This window comes from Balearica regulorum, chromosome Z, assembly GCF_011004875.1.
Source record: "Balearica regulorum gibbericeps isolate bBalReg1 chromosome Z, bBalReg1.pri, whole genome shotgun sequence".
NCBI lineage: Eukaryota > Metazoa > Chordata > Aves > Gruiformes > Gruidae > Balearica > Balearica regulorum.
In genome coordinates this window covers 69,920,143-69,934,200 of record NC_046220.1, presented here as the reverse complement: position 1 = coordinate 69,934,200, position 14,058 = coordinate 69,920,143, and the positions used below count along the sequence as shown (strand labels likewise).

Below are 14,058 nucleotides of genomic sequence, written 5' to 3'. Positions count from 1 at the left end.
AGTAGAAAGCATTCCTCAGGAGGAATGAGGAGAAGAGAAAAGTGAACTGGAAAAATAGGCATGGCATCAGGAAACCGAAAGTGGGGGAAGGGAGAGATGCCAGGACCCAGGAGACCCAGAGGACCTCACTTCATCTACCTTGTGCATTTGGTTTCCTTGTTTCTACTAGTCCTCTGTCCTATCTTCTGCTTTGTTAGAGTCCCTTCTTCAGAAGTCTTTTTGGATAGCATAATTTTCAGGAAAAAAAGTCCCAAACTAACACACTCAGAGTTGTACTGTGCTAAACTGCATGATACATCTGACACCCACAAAATGGAGAAGTTGAATAAACCACAAATGCACAAGTACCACTTGACCAAGACTTTTGCCCCTCAGACTCCCCATCCTTGTCTCAGTTGAAGAGGATAAGGCACTGAGACACAGAAAGATAAAACCCCTCCCAGGCTTATAGATGAGTTAAAACTTTGAAGAAACTTCATTTACTTATGTAAAGAGTCTTAATTTAATTTTTTCTTCATTTTTTCATGCTTAATTAGCTAATTTTAACTGTTTTCAATGAAAAAGCCAATGAAGTCTTAATTAGGATCAGCATCTCTGTAGAGCAATTAAATGCATTTATAATGTACATGCACTCCTCATGAACTGCAGTGCATATCCTTTAACTTGTATAATTGAAGGCTGCTCCATCCTCTAGAATAAAAATTAGTTTTTGCTTTGAAAAGTGGCAAAAGATTAGATGAGACCACGTGTACAACATGCATTCCACAAATAAGAGGAAATGTAATTTTGCATGGGATTATTTAACAATGTACAATGAATATGTAAGTCTGATTTAACCTCTGTACAGCTATTTTGCACCTCTGAAGGAAGAATCCTTCACCCGCATCCTTTAGAAATGAGATTTAAATTTGCACGCTCATCATTGGTTTCTGTTCTCATATGGAGAAATTTATCTATACATTGTGGGTTTGAATCAGAGTTCTGGGTCACCAGAAGACAGACATGCCAGAGCAAAAACAAAGTATTGCTTCTAAAATTACCCTACTAATCAGTCACAGCTAATCTAGGCACAGATTTACTTAGAAGGAAGAGACATGAGATTGCCCAGTGCCCTGTATAGTTCACCAAGGTGTTCACACAGTCCCAGCTGCTGTGCAGCGCTCCACCTTTTCTGCAGCAAAGCCGAGGAGAAGACGCTGCACTGCGCAACGTCTCCTTCGTGTCTGCGTGCAGCCCTCCGTTGCTCCGGCCTCATGTCAGGATATATAATGTCGTAGCACACACGGACAGGGAAAGGACTTCAGTATAATCCTGAGCACAGGGTCTGCACCCCTCTACCCAATCTTATTTGCATACAAATCTGCTTGAGCAATGCTAATAAAGAGTAATCCTTGCTAATAAAAAATATATTCATTGAGATGTATAATGCAAGAGACCTGCAAAGGACTTTTATACTAGAATGACCTTGAAGAATAGAACTTTCGTGCTAAAAGCAGTTTGCTTTGCCAGCAATTTACACTGCTCCCTTTCATTAGTGCTGTTATTTGAATAGGTGCTTTCTCACACACAAGAGAGTTCTTTTCTCTACCAGGGTTTATGCTTACACATGAGAATTTATGGAAACAGAAAAAATAAAGCTGGTAGAAAGGTAGTGTTTATCACCGGTGTGTCTCAAAATATTTCCAAATTAGTAAGAGCTGCATACTAGCAACATTTTCTTTAAAAAATCTACAAGGAAGTTTGTCTTGCACAATTCCCATAAATATTTAACCATCTAAAACATTAGGTCTCTTTCCATGTCCAAATATCTGACCCTGTGAGTGTACAGCATACTATCAGCTTGCAATAAATCTTTTCCTAGTCTTAATCAGTGTGATTTTGACTCATATTCTGTATTATTCATGTACTACTACTCCCTTCCTGACATTCTGTCATCGCATTCGCCTGAAGTGTTTTTGATTGCTTTTTTATTTCTCAGAAAAAGAAGCTCTTTTTTTCAGCCTGTTATATGTTATTGGCAATATTGAGGTTTTCCTGGATTAGTTGTCACTGTAGTGTGTCACATGCCAGTTGCAAAAAAGTGTGCTAAAATGAAGATACAAAGAAAAAAAAATGGTCCTGTTCACTCTGTGAAATAAACCACTAATTTTTCCAAGTTAATTTTGAAGAATATTTTCTCTGTGGATACCACAGATATCAATAATGGTTAGAAAGTGAGACATTTTTCACTTTTAAATAATTACACTGATTTTGTTGGGGTTTTTTACTCATGAAAAAATTGCAAATAACTTAAAGAGAATGGAACTACTTTGGGGAAAAAAATTACATGTAAAAAACGTTTAAAAATTCTCATTAGCAGTGTGACTTCTTGAATAAATATGAAAATTCAGTAGCTTCTTTCCCTGATTTTTCTATGTGTGATTTTATATATGAAGTTGATAAAATTGTCAGTGAAGTTAAATTTTGTCAAAACTTTGTATTTTAATCATATTTGAAAGAGCTGTAACTGATCCTGATTAATCCCCCAGACCTAACACCTGAACCTACATCTTCATGTGTGATTGGAATAATTTCTCTCTAATGACTTTCCTCATCACACTGTATACTGTATGTTTTCCCTTCTAGATTGAAAATTTTGGTTGTTTGGCAGGTTTTTGGGGGTGGTGGTGTGGTGGTGTGTGTTTGTTTGTTTGTTTGTTTCCTTGATTGTTTTGGTTTATTCAGAAAAGAGACATCTTAATTCCACATTCACAAAAGCACCTCTGGTTCTTTTCTTACATCTGTGTGAAATAAATAACTTTCAGAGCCACAGCAAGTTCCCTCAAAAGTGACTTTAATTTCCTTTTGGGGTTGGTTTGGGTTTGGTTTTTTTTGGCTTTTCTCATGCCACATGAGAAGCACTAGACTACATTCAAAATATAAATGACTGTGTTAAAACTCTCTTTAAAATTTAAAAATTGCCTTTCCATCCTTGCTCCTGCGTGACACAAGGAACACCTGATTTTCCAGGGAGGACTACTTAGTAAGAGACTCCAGGTGTGCCCGTCTAAAGGCATGTCAGAGGCCTCCAAAGGTAATGGCAAACTAGCTCTGATTCCAGGGTTCTCAGGAGAGAAAGAGGCATCCAGGCTACTCAGCAGAGCCACTGCTGGATGAAGACATGGCAAGACAAAGGAAAGCTAAGATGAAATTTTTAAAATGAGACCATTGTTGTTTTGTCCAATGTTACTACTCCCAAGTATGAGTTTATTTCTATAAAACTCTAAACATGGTGCAGTTAACTTCAATATGTTTTCTGGTAATCAAATGTTTTCAGACTGCTTTAAAAAACTTCTTAATGCATAATGATGTAAATGAAATGAAATGAAAAGATTTCTTTCTTCATCTTTCTTTCTTTCCTGGGATCAGCTGGCTTATACTCCAAAATATGGAGAATCACAAGCCTTCTGACACTACTTGATGCAATTTTAAGTGCTCTTATTATCCATACAAATACCTACTTTTGTATCCCACTGTGCTTCTATACTATCTACACTTTTTTTGGCCTGTACAAAGAATATATTCTTTTTGCAGTTTAATTTTCCCCTCTCTCAAATTCATTGTATGTTGTCTTAAACTTTCATAAAAGTAAACAGTATTTTTGAATGCTGGTGCTATTTTTCATACCTGTTACCACTATACATTCCTGGTCTTTTCAACATCTCACTGAATGGAAGGAATACTGTGTTGCTGACCACTCCACACCTACCTCTTTTTTAAGATGAATATTAAATTGGTTATCCAAAAATGAGTATGTATATTAATGTGATATATATACTGCCTTGCCATAATTTTAGTAATTTCTATCCCAGTGTTTTATATTTATCACTGAAATGAAAATGCCTATAAATGCTTCACAAATAAACAAAATTGCAGAAATAGGCAAGAGCTAAGTGGATTTCAAAGTTAAGTAATATTTCACATATTTTTACTGAAAAGCACCACCCAGTAATAACAGTTGCTTGTTGTTTCAGCCATTATCTTATTCATGGGCCCCTTATATGTAGAAAAAATCTGCTGCTATCCTCCTCCAGCAAGAGGTGAGTAGTATGACATCAGTCATATGAGGTCCTTAGTAGAACTGGTTAGGAAACTAGTTATCCTTAAAAAAATAGGTATGGAAAAAGGCAATGGAGAGGACTGAGATCTTTATCATAATGATTTGCAACTGAAGCAGGAAAAATATTTTAAAATTAAGACAGTATCCCAATACAGGAAATGTCCCAATGAAACCAGTAAAATAGAAACCTGAACGCTGATCTCTCACAAGGTATTTTACTACATAAGTTGAGCCTAGCAGGTCCTTTCTTCATAATATTTCATAACTAGTAAATTGCCCTTTTTAGCTGAAAAAATTCTCAGACTCCTAATAATCTTTACAGCTGAACATTCAGTCCTTGATACAATAAACCATATAAACATATGAAATACATTACTAGTATCAGTTAAAAAAACATGACACTAATGACTTTTGCATACAGTCCCTTGACCTAATCACACAAAAACTACTTGAATACCTTTCAGGAACAAATGCCAGTGTCAGATTTTTCCAAAATGTCAATACTCAACAACTTTGATAACTGAATAGTTTTCCAAAGGACCTAGGTCCCTGTACCTTCACTTGAAAATCCAGCTTGAATGACATGCCTTTTGCACTTTGTACAATGATTATGTCCTTGGCAATAGACCCTCACTTCTAGGAAATTCCACCCCAAAACCAGAAATCTGTAAAAATGTTTGTATTCAGGTTCTTTTTCCTTTTACCACAAATATAATCCTGACCCTTAAAGTACATTAATAAAATATTTTAGTTGTATTTTTAACATACTGTATAATATAAAACGAATCACATATAGACAGGCTAGGAAAAAAAAAAGAGGAAAAAGCATTTTATTTTATTGGAGGTTTATATCCAATCAAAGCCACAGCTTTACGAATACAAGCTTTTCAATGAGATGTATAAAAAAAAAAATCCTGTAAACTGATTACAAATGTAAAAAGAAAACAGAAATTATTTGCGAATTCCTTCTGCTGAATTAAGCAACTTCTGTTCCACAATTTAGATGCAATATATTCAACAGTATTCTTAAAATGGTTTGAAAATGCTTGCTTGCCTGTAAAAGAGAAGAATCTGAGCAGCATTATAATATGCAGGAAATTTAACTCACTGAGAAGGAGCAGAAAGGTGAGAGGAGGCAATTTAATCAAGATGAAGCCTTTCTAAATAATGAACATCAAGCGAAGAACCATCACAGTTCTGCATGGTTTCTAAACTACATTAGGAAAATAGGTCCCCTGAGTTATTGAATTTATTTCCCTGCTATTGCAAAACCTCACATTATGTAACTCCTTATAAACAAATCAAGCCATCTTAAAAACAATTAGACTTTCTCTCTCTGTCAATCCTTTAAGAATATTGTTTCAAGAAGCCACCGGTCTTATATATAGTTCTGAACCTTATTTTAATTGTCAGTCTAAATGTATGCAGACACAGTTTAAATCAACTAATGCTTAGTACAAAATTATCTAGCAGCTCCAAAAGTTCCTGTGCCTTGGTATTTCTCTCTGGAGTGTTTATAGATGGGAATCATGTCTCTTCCCAGCCTTGTCCAAGTAGTCTATTCTACTTTTTGTTCAGAAGGCAGGATACTGTATTTCTTTGTTTTCATCCATTCTAGTTTGAGTTCATCTTTCTCCAACTGCAATAACTAAAACTGTACATAATATCTTAGAGGAAGTCTCACCAATTCATAGTTCATTTCCCATCTAGTGGAAATCAAGATGCATTGAAATGGTTCTTTGCAGTCATTCTACGAGCAGCTTCATCACTCAGATTCCTCACTTCCTCCTTGCCACTTCCAATTGCTGTGCTCCTCATCTCCCAGTTTATAGCAGCAGCTTGTACTAGTACCCGAGTCCTTGGATTTTGAATTTCTAAATTTCATCCTATTCCTATTATTTCAGCTCTCAAAACTCAATTCATTCTTTCTATAAAGTATCTTGATCTTTCTATAAGATTAGCATTTGAAGCTTTATACCATCCTAAGCTTCATACCATCATTGAACTCATCAGCATAATCCTGAAGGTATTCTGCAAGCCAAGAAACAATATCATGCCTTTAGATATTTTTCTACTGGGCTTGCTCCAGCTTGATATCTGGCAAACTTGCAGTGGACCCACAACCAAACTGAATGAAGAACTGGCAGTAGTACATACGAAAGCAAAGAAAATTTCTGGTTTACACCAGTTTTGCTTGTGAGAGCAGAATGAGGTCTCCATACTAACTAGTTTTGTGTAGATGACACATTATGGTCTACACAGCAGGTGTTACATAGAAGAGATCCCAGAAACTTCTTATACATCCTAACACTTAAATGATTTTAATTTTTCTAAATTTTTGTCTATTACTACTTTCAAAAAATTAAGCAAATCAAAAGGCAGCAAACTCAACTATCACCAAAATCGGACTTTGAACAGAAACTTTTAGAATTATAAAATTAAGACTGCTCTCTTTCTGTGCTAAACAGTCTTGAAAAATGTGAACTGACAACAAAGATTGGAAAGTTATTAGTGCAATACCTTAGTTCAGCTTTCTAAAAGTCAAGTGTCTAATTTAAACCGTTATCTTGACTCTCTCTCATAATCAAAGAGAGATAAGAAGGGGCAATTAATCTCATTCTAAAATTCATGTCTTGCATAGATGGAATAAACTCGCCTTTGTCATCCTTATCTCTCTCTTCATTGACCCTAGGGGAGGTCTAAATAACTAGCACTGACCAATTAAACATCAACTGTACCCTTGTATTTTAATATAATAATTTATTTAAAGATTCTAATGGTTCTATGAACCATTTTTTTTTATGATACACATATATGTAGCATCTGACCAATACGAAAATACTAAAGGATTACTTTCAAGTTTAATCATTCATCTTTACAACTGCCCCTCTAAAATTTTAGACAAAAAGGAAGAAATTTTATAAATTTGATTATAAAAGAAGAAAGTGAATGCTACAAGGAGGCACTGATGAATCTTTAGTCATCAAATGTCAGGTAAGGATTTTATATTTGTGTTTCAAATTCCTTGTAGAAAAAATGGTGCTCTGCCTTGGAAGGACAATAAATGAATCAAAGTAAGGGAATGGTAGTTAGTATGCCAACACATCACTGAGTAACAGCTGACAAAATGCGCTGAACTACAGAACTGTTTGACATGTAAAGTATTTAATTTTAATAAAGCAATATAATTATTTTTAGCAGTGACTAAACCTATAATGCAGGTGACTGTCAGTTATCTTACCTGGCAGAGTGTATGGCATTTCAAAAACCAGCTGATCTTAACAGGTTTTCAAGTAAGTGTTCAACATAAGGCACAGCCCAAATATTTTCATATTATTCAAATAGATCTTGCTTGGTAGAGTGTTTCTATGAACACACAGTTTACAATGTTATGAAACAACTTTCCAGTATTTTTTAATCCCTCTGAAAGTTTACTGAGTTTACACCTCAGGAGTTCAAATGTAATTCCTGCACTTTCCACAATAATATAAGCAGGCATCATTGATGTCAAAATCCTTTTTCTCTGTGCTATTGTGCTGTAAGGCCTTTGAAATGACCTGAAGGAACCGAGGAGCTTTGCCTCTCCTCTTGTCCTTTACTTTGCTGGGCACAAGATTTTGTTTTCTACCTACAGATTTTTTATTTATTTTTTTTTTCCAGTGACCAAAAGGGTAAAAAAATTCTGAAATAGTTCAAGGAGGGAAGAGGGAGAGGGAATTGTTTCTAAGCATCTAAACACTTAATGCTGTCTCAGTTTGACATTAATTTGCTTATTCATGGAGTTTCAGGCCCCTCACTTCTCTGCAGGAGGTACCTGGATATAGTTTTCTTGGAGTGTGGAAAGGTTAATGTTTTTGGTGACAAATTTTGCTTTGTGGGAAGTATGTTTGGTATTAAAAATATCCACATCCCCCTCAAGCAGCGCCAATACCTAGCTCTGGAGATGACGAGAGCTGTATGGCCACTGAACTGAACAATGATCACACATTTGCAAAGAATCACAGCTGGGGAGAGGCTTTGCCATATTAACTACATGGGAGGTTTTATCGCCTCTTTCTCAAAATTATTCAAATGCATAAGTGGACTTGGAAAGTAAATAATCATGGAATTACACAAAGTATTAAATATGCAGGAAACTTCATTTCCTAGTAAAATGAAACATACCAAAATAACATTCTGGTTTACAATTCATGGAGATATCTGTAATGTCTACTATGCTTAAACTTGGTATTCAACTGAATGTTGACTTATCACTCAAATTACATTGATGAAGGAATTTAAAAAATGTTTAATCTGACCAAAAATTCACAGGCAATTAATTTTTAAGCAATGTAGCTATACTTCATTTGTTGAGCTTTGATTCTGCAGCAGAAGGATAACTGCAAGTGCAGTGAATGAGTACTGAAAGAATACAAAGGGGAAGAGTTTTTCTCCTTATGAAAAAGGACTAACATCACTTTTTAAAAATCTTTCAGCAAAGTATACTTTTGAGATTAAAAAGATAAGATTTGCAAAATTCTGTGAAAAGAACATATAATGAAATAAATAACGCCCATTTAAAGATACTATTTTGAATGGAAACATTGTGTATTTTAAAGCAGCCACTTTGCTAAAACACTTTATAAGCTGTTTCAATTAAATTCCATATATTCTATTATGTAATGCTATTAAAATGGTATGTACAGACTTCCTGTTGTCATCCCCCCACAAAAAATGTGTCATTTTATATGGTGTATTTCCCTCTTTTTATGATATCTGTCTCCCTCTCACAGGAAATACATTAATTTGCTTTTTTCACTTAATCATATGAGAAATTTGGTAATAGATTGTTTTTAAGCTTTTAAAATGATCTCTTAACCCAGTATTCAATAGTTGCAATTCACCAGCTGAGCTGTGCAGTTGTATGTCTAAATATCACATGACATTGCTCCTGTTTGCTAAATGAAAAATCTAATCTGTATAAATAAAAATAATGTCTGAAAAAAATCCCTGAGGTTTGATACTCCCAGGAAGAATTTGAGTAACATGAGACAGTCATAGACAGCAGGCTACACTTTTTTTTCCTTTTGCCAGAACTTCCTAACTTCAGAACATAGTGGGTTCTGTGTTAAAATAATAATAAAAGACATTACGTTACAGATTAATGGAAAAGGAATGAGAAGAATTGTATAGCTTATAATGGCTGTTTAGCAGATTTTCAATTCAATTTTCTCTTTTCACGTTTATTCTGAGAGCCTGGTATTCCTTATATTCTTTAACTCCTTGCATTAACTAATGCAAGCATTAGTGGTGTAAATGAGGTAAAACCAGTATTCCTGCTCACAAAAGATAGGGAACCCCTATTTCTGCCCCAGCCATTGTTTGACTGTGGGAGTCCGGGCAGGGCACACAGATACTGCAGGATACTGTTACATGCACCTTTTCCATCTCAGGCTGCAAACAGTGCTCTTTAATGAATCTGTCAGCTCCGTGGTATAAGGTCTCCAATGTTATTATCTGCTCTCTGCAGTCGTTGTCAGTCATACAATCCATTCACCAACCGTTTGTGTGCCTCAATTCACAGTTACAGAACCAAACAATAATATACTGGGTCTGCTGCTGTATTAGCTCTACTGATACCTCCAGCCTGCAGCTTCAGCTACTGGCAGATAGAATGGAGCAGAGGATGGGATCAGCAATCAGCTCTCTTCTACAGTAAGGGAATCCTACCTTGCGAATGACTATTCCTCATTACTGCAAGGACCTCACATTATGCAAACACATCATGGGTCTAAGCTTTTACCTACTGCCCTTGGTTGAGGACATGAATGTTTTTTTCAATTACTGGAGGACAGAAAGGAGAGAAAGATCAAAAACACCTTCTCAAGCTATGAAGAATTCTGGATAACTATTCCTAAGTATTTAAGCTTAATTTCTATTCAGTCTCACCCTACATTTAAAAGCATTATCTTCAGTAGTTGCTATATGTATCTACTATTTGCAAATTCTCTTCCATATGACAACAGGTTTTTTTATCTGTATAGGAGTGGACTCATTGATTCTGTCCTAATATATTAATAGTCCCTTTAGGCTCCTGCTTCATTCTCACTAGAGGTCTGCAGCTGGTTTCCATGTGCTTGGCCAAAGGAGGCACTCGTCTTCCACTGGAAATTCAACTAGGAATCAAGAAACTTTGCTGTGCCCCTTGCAAGGGTCACTGTATGTCTGGTGTTTGTACAGTTCATCCTTTTTAAATCCTTTTCATCCTAGCTTTGACTGGGATTATTAGGAAATGAAAGAAAGGCTTTGCATGCTGAAATATCTCCATGTTTCAAATGGGGACAAGACTCAGCTCCCCATCCCTCCTTTGTATGTGTTCCCCAACCACATTGGAAAAGGAACAACTTCCATTTATCAAACACCTCTCATTTATGCGTTGTCCTCTGGCTGACAAAGGCTGGCTATTTCATGAGCCAGCTGAGCTTTTGATCTGACTGTCAAGGCACTGAAGGGCAAATTCTAACTGAATATTTGGTCAAACTTGAAGTTAGCACTAACCTTAATATTTACTCATAGGATGATTGTCTGCAATGGTAACCGTATATACCACAAATGAGTAAGCACAGATGGTTCTTAAATGACCAAAGGTCTGGCTGTGTTCAGAAAAGACCAATCAAACATTTGGATATCTTATTTCAGTAGCGGCAAAGTAATAAGCTCATGTGTCCATCCCACAGTCACTGAATGGCTGAATTCATTACGAATCCAGAGATATTTCTACAATCTCCTTTCTTCACTGCTACACTGTTCATAATCAACCTTAGATCAAAATACAAAGTTTCCTGCTGAATGGTGTGATAGGTTTGGTTTTATAGTTCTTTATCATGAGATGGAACTGAAGTGATTTGTTTAGCCTAAAAGCTATCATCTGTTTACTATCTATTTTTCACTAATTACCCCCCCAAAGAGCACTGTTGCTTGCAAGAATGCTTTAAGCTCTCATTTTACTTACATGCAGTAATTAAACATTTCCTTGCAATTGCAAAAAAATACACGATCTCTTATTATTGTTCTTTTCAATTAGTGTAATCGAGAAATTAATTAAGTTATAGGGAATTTTCTGAATAGGATTTCTTTTCTGAGTCTGTTCTTTATCTTGCGCAAATTTGCTTTTCACTGTTTTAAAAAGGGGAGGGAAGGAGCATGAAAACCAGGCTCAGCTCCTCTCTTCACAGAGGCAATGACAGATCTCTGATTTAATGAAACAACTATCAAAGCCCCGAGGCGTGAAAAGAAAAGCATCTCTTCTCTGTGCTACTATAGGTGAAACTGTATCGAGTCTAAGGCGGGATGATTTTCTTTTAAAATGAGAAAAATACTGTACAGATGACAGCTTATTTTAAAATATCAGATATGCTGTAATGGGCTCCTTAAAGTTGCCAGTTTCGAAGTGAAATTTAATACCTATCCAGTCATCTTGCACAATTTTCCTTATCTTTTGAATGCTTTGGATTTCTTTTTCTTTTCTTTTCAATTTGCCTGTGCCAGTAAGAAAGAATTTACATTAAAAAAAGTTGCTGGAGTGAAGGGAGAGGAGGCAGAAGGAGTTATCCCCCAAATACACTCTGGGGGCAGCAGAAACCGGGACGAGGGAGCTCAGGTCCTCTCTGCTCAGTCACTCCTTCGGTTCAGCTCTGGGCACAAGCAGCAGCTTCTGCAGCTCAAGGACCTGTGATGGAACATCCAGTCACTGTGATGGAACATCATAGTCACTGAATGCACGCTGCAGCTACCTTTGACGCTGACTATGAACACAGGGTGACAAGTGTCAATTGCCTAGCTTCATTCGAATGAAATTTTTTGAGAAATGCATGTTGGGTCTGCCTATCAGGAGCAGTGGTTTCCTGCAACATGGGCTTCACCTTACCCCATTGATCCTGCAATATAGAAACATTGCATAATGCTAAATTCAGGATGTGCTGCAATGCCTTTAGCTAAATGGGCATGCCTAGTTGTTAGCATCTTGCCCACAGGAAATCCAGTTATTTCAAGAAGCAATTTGAAGTAGTAATTTAGAAAAGGAAGACAGAAAAAGAGATAATTAGGTTGAATTATGCAACCTTATATACGTTGTTTAATAGTTGTAATGAAAAGAAGAAAAAAAAGTTTTATCAGCACCGTAATTGTTACATCTGCTTGGTATTGTGACATCACCTATGCTACTAGCAGCACCTGCACAACGAAGATGGAAACACTGGCATGATACAGTTGCTGATCCTGGAAATTCTGGCTCTGATAAGACCTAGTTATGGCTTGCCAGTTCTTTTTGTATTAATTAGTGGAAAATGCAAATTTATTAAAAAGAACCTGCTTTTGAAATTGATCGATTTCTAAGACTTGAATGGCAATAAGTTTATCATGCATGGGAAGATCGGTCCAAAGCTAACGGGAGAGACAAAGAGATTCTTCACTAAACAAAGATGGTCCAGTTGCTCAGCTATGGGATGTATTGCTTTTCTTGGCCTCTGATCAGAGACCTGAAACTGCCCTTCATTTCACAGCAGTGCCCTATGGATGAGGAAATGGTTCTGGGCTGGGCATCTCTCTGGGTCTTTTCTGCTTTCCCTAATAAGCATGTATCACGGTAGAGAGAGGCAGAAAGTTCTCTTGTTTTTCATAAGGATAGAAATAGTGATGTACATGATCGCATTTCACCTTGCTTTTCTCATAAAGTATAATCACTTACAGAATCAAGGTGGTGGGAAACACTGATGAAGACTCATCCCACAGAGATGCTACTTGTGGGAAGGAAGAGCCTGCACAGGACCACTGGCTGCAATTACTCCACCTCCCTGCAGGCGTTTTCCATGTAAACACCTGAGTCAGTGTCAGCTGCAGTACTAAGATTTTTTTTTTTGAGAACCACAGGAGCTTGGAGGAGACCAGAAAACCTCTAGTCTGAGCATATAACATCATTAATACTATTATTACTTTATATCTATTGTTTAACATATACAGTCCAAAACATTCTTGCATATCTTATTTGAGCATACAGCTTGTTACTGCATGATGCAAGAGCCCTTGCATTCATAAAGCAGATTTGAAGATTATAATTTATTTTTTTAGATAATATAAAATTGTTTCTCAGACTGTTCATGTCTCCAGTTACACCTGAATCACTGAATTTAACACACAATATCACACAATATTCACGATTCTGAGCCTTCTGCCCCAACAACTGCAACAGTCTGACAAACTACTCCTCTTCTTCATGTTCCCAGACATTGTGTTTCATTCATTCTGACAAAGTATCTGTAATCCTCTTATCTTCTTTTTTTCCTTACCTTGTCTTTATCTAGTCTTGAAGTATAAAGCAGTTAACAGATATTTCCTTAGGAAAATGAATTTATGGCACCTGGAGGCTTCTCTGATAAATGACAGCCATAGCAGTAAAGTTAGACTCCAAGAAACCTTTTGTACCCTGTCAAAAAGCATCATTATAGACCTGATGTTTCCAGAGGAACACCTGTGAGCAACAGGATGTATCCTCTTGTATTCTAGAATTATGGAACTTAGTCACTAGGTACAGCAAAAACTTACTAAGTTTTAATCAGACAAAGATAATTCTTTAATTAGAATAAAAATGAGAAATAAGAGAGCTACTAGGGACAGAAAAGCCAATGGAGCACCTCCCCGACTATCCCACTTTTATGGTGAGCATGACATCACATCGTATGGTCAGTTTGGGTCACCTGTCCTGGCTCCTTGTGAAAATTAACTCTATCCTAGCTGAAACAGGACAGGAGCATATTCTGCAAAGAACATATTTTAAGGCATTTATAGCTTTCTTCAAACAAATAGACTAACAATCCTTGTGATATTTCTGGTTGTGAAGAAATAGTTCAGTGCATCAACCATTCAATCATCCAAATGCAATAAATCTTACATAAAGAGTAAGTCTTTATTCTCCAAAAAGACAG

The 14,058-nt window shown here is 36.3% G+C and overlaps 1 protein-coding gene across 1 annotated transcript in view; it reads right to left on the bottom strand.

Moving 5' to 3' along the window:
• The window catches only part of HCN1 (hyperpolarization activated cyclic nucleotide gated potassium channel 1), a 207,954-nt gene that overhangs the window by 42,970 nt on the left and 150,926 nt on the right, over window positions 1-14,058 (bottom strand). The gene's annotated exons all lie outside the window — the stretch shown is intronic.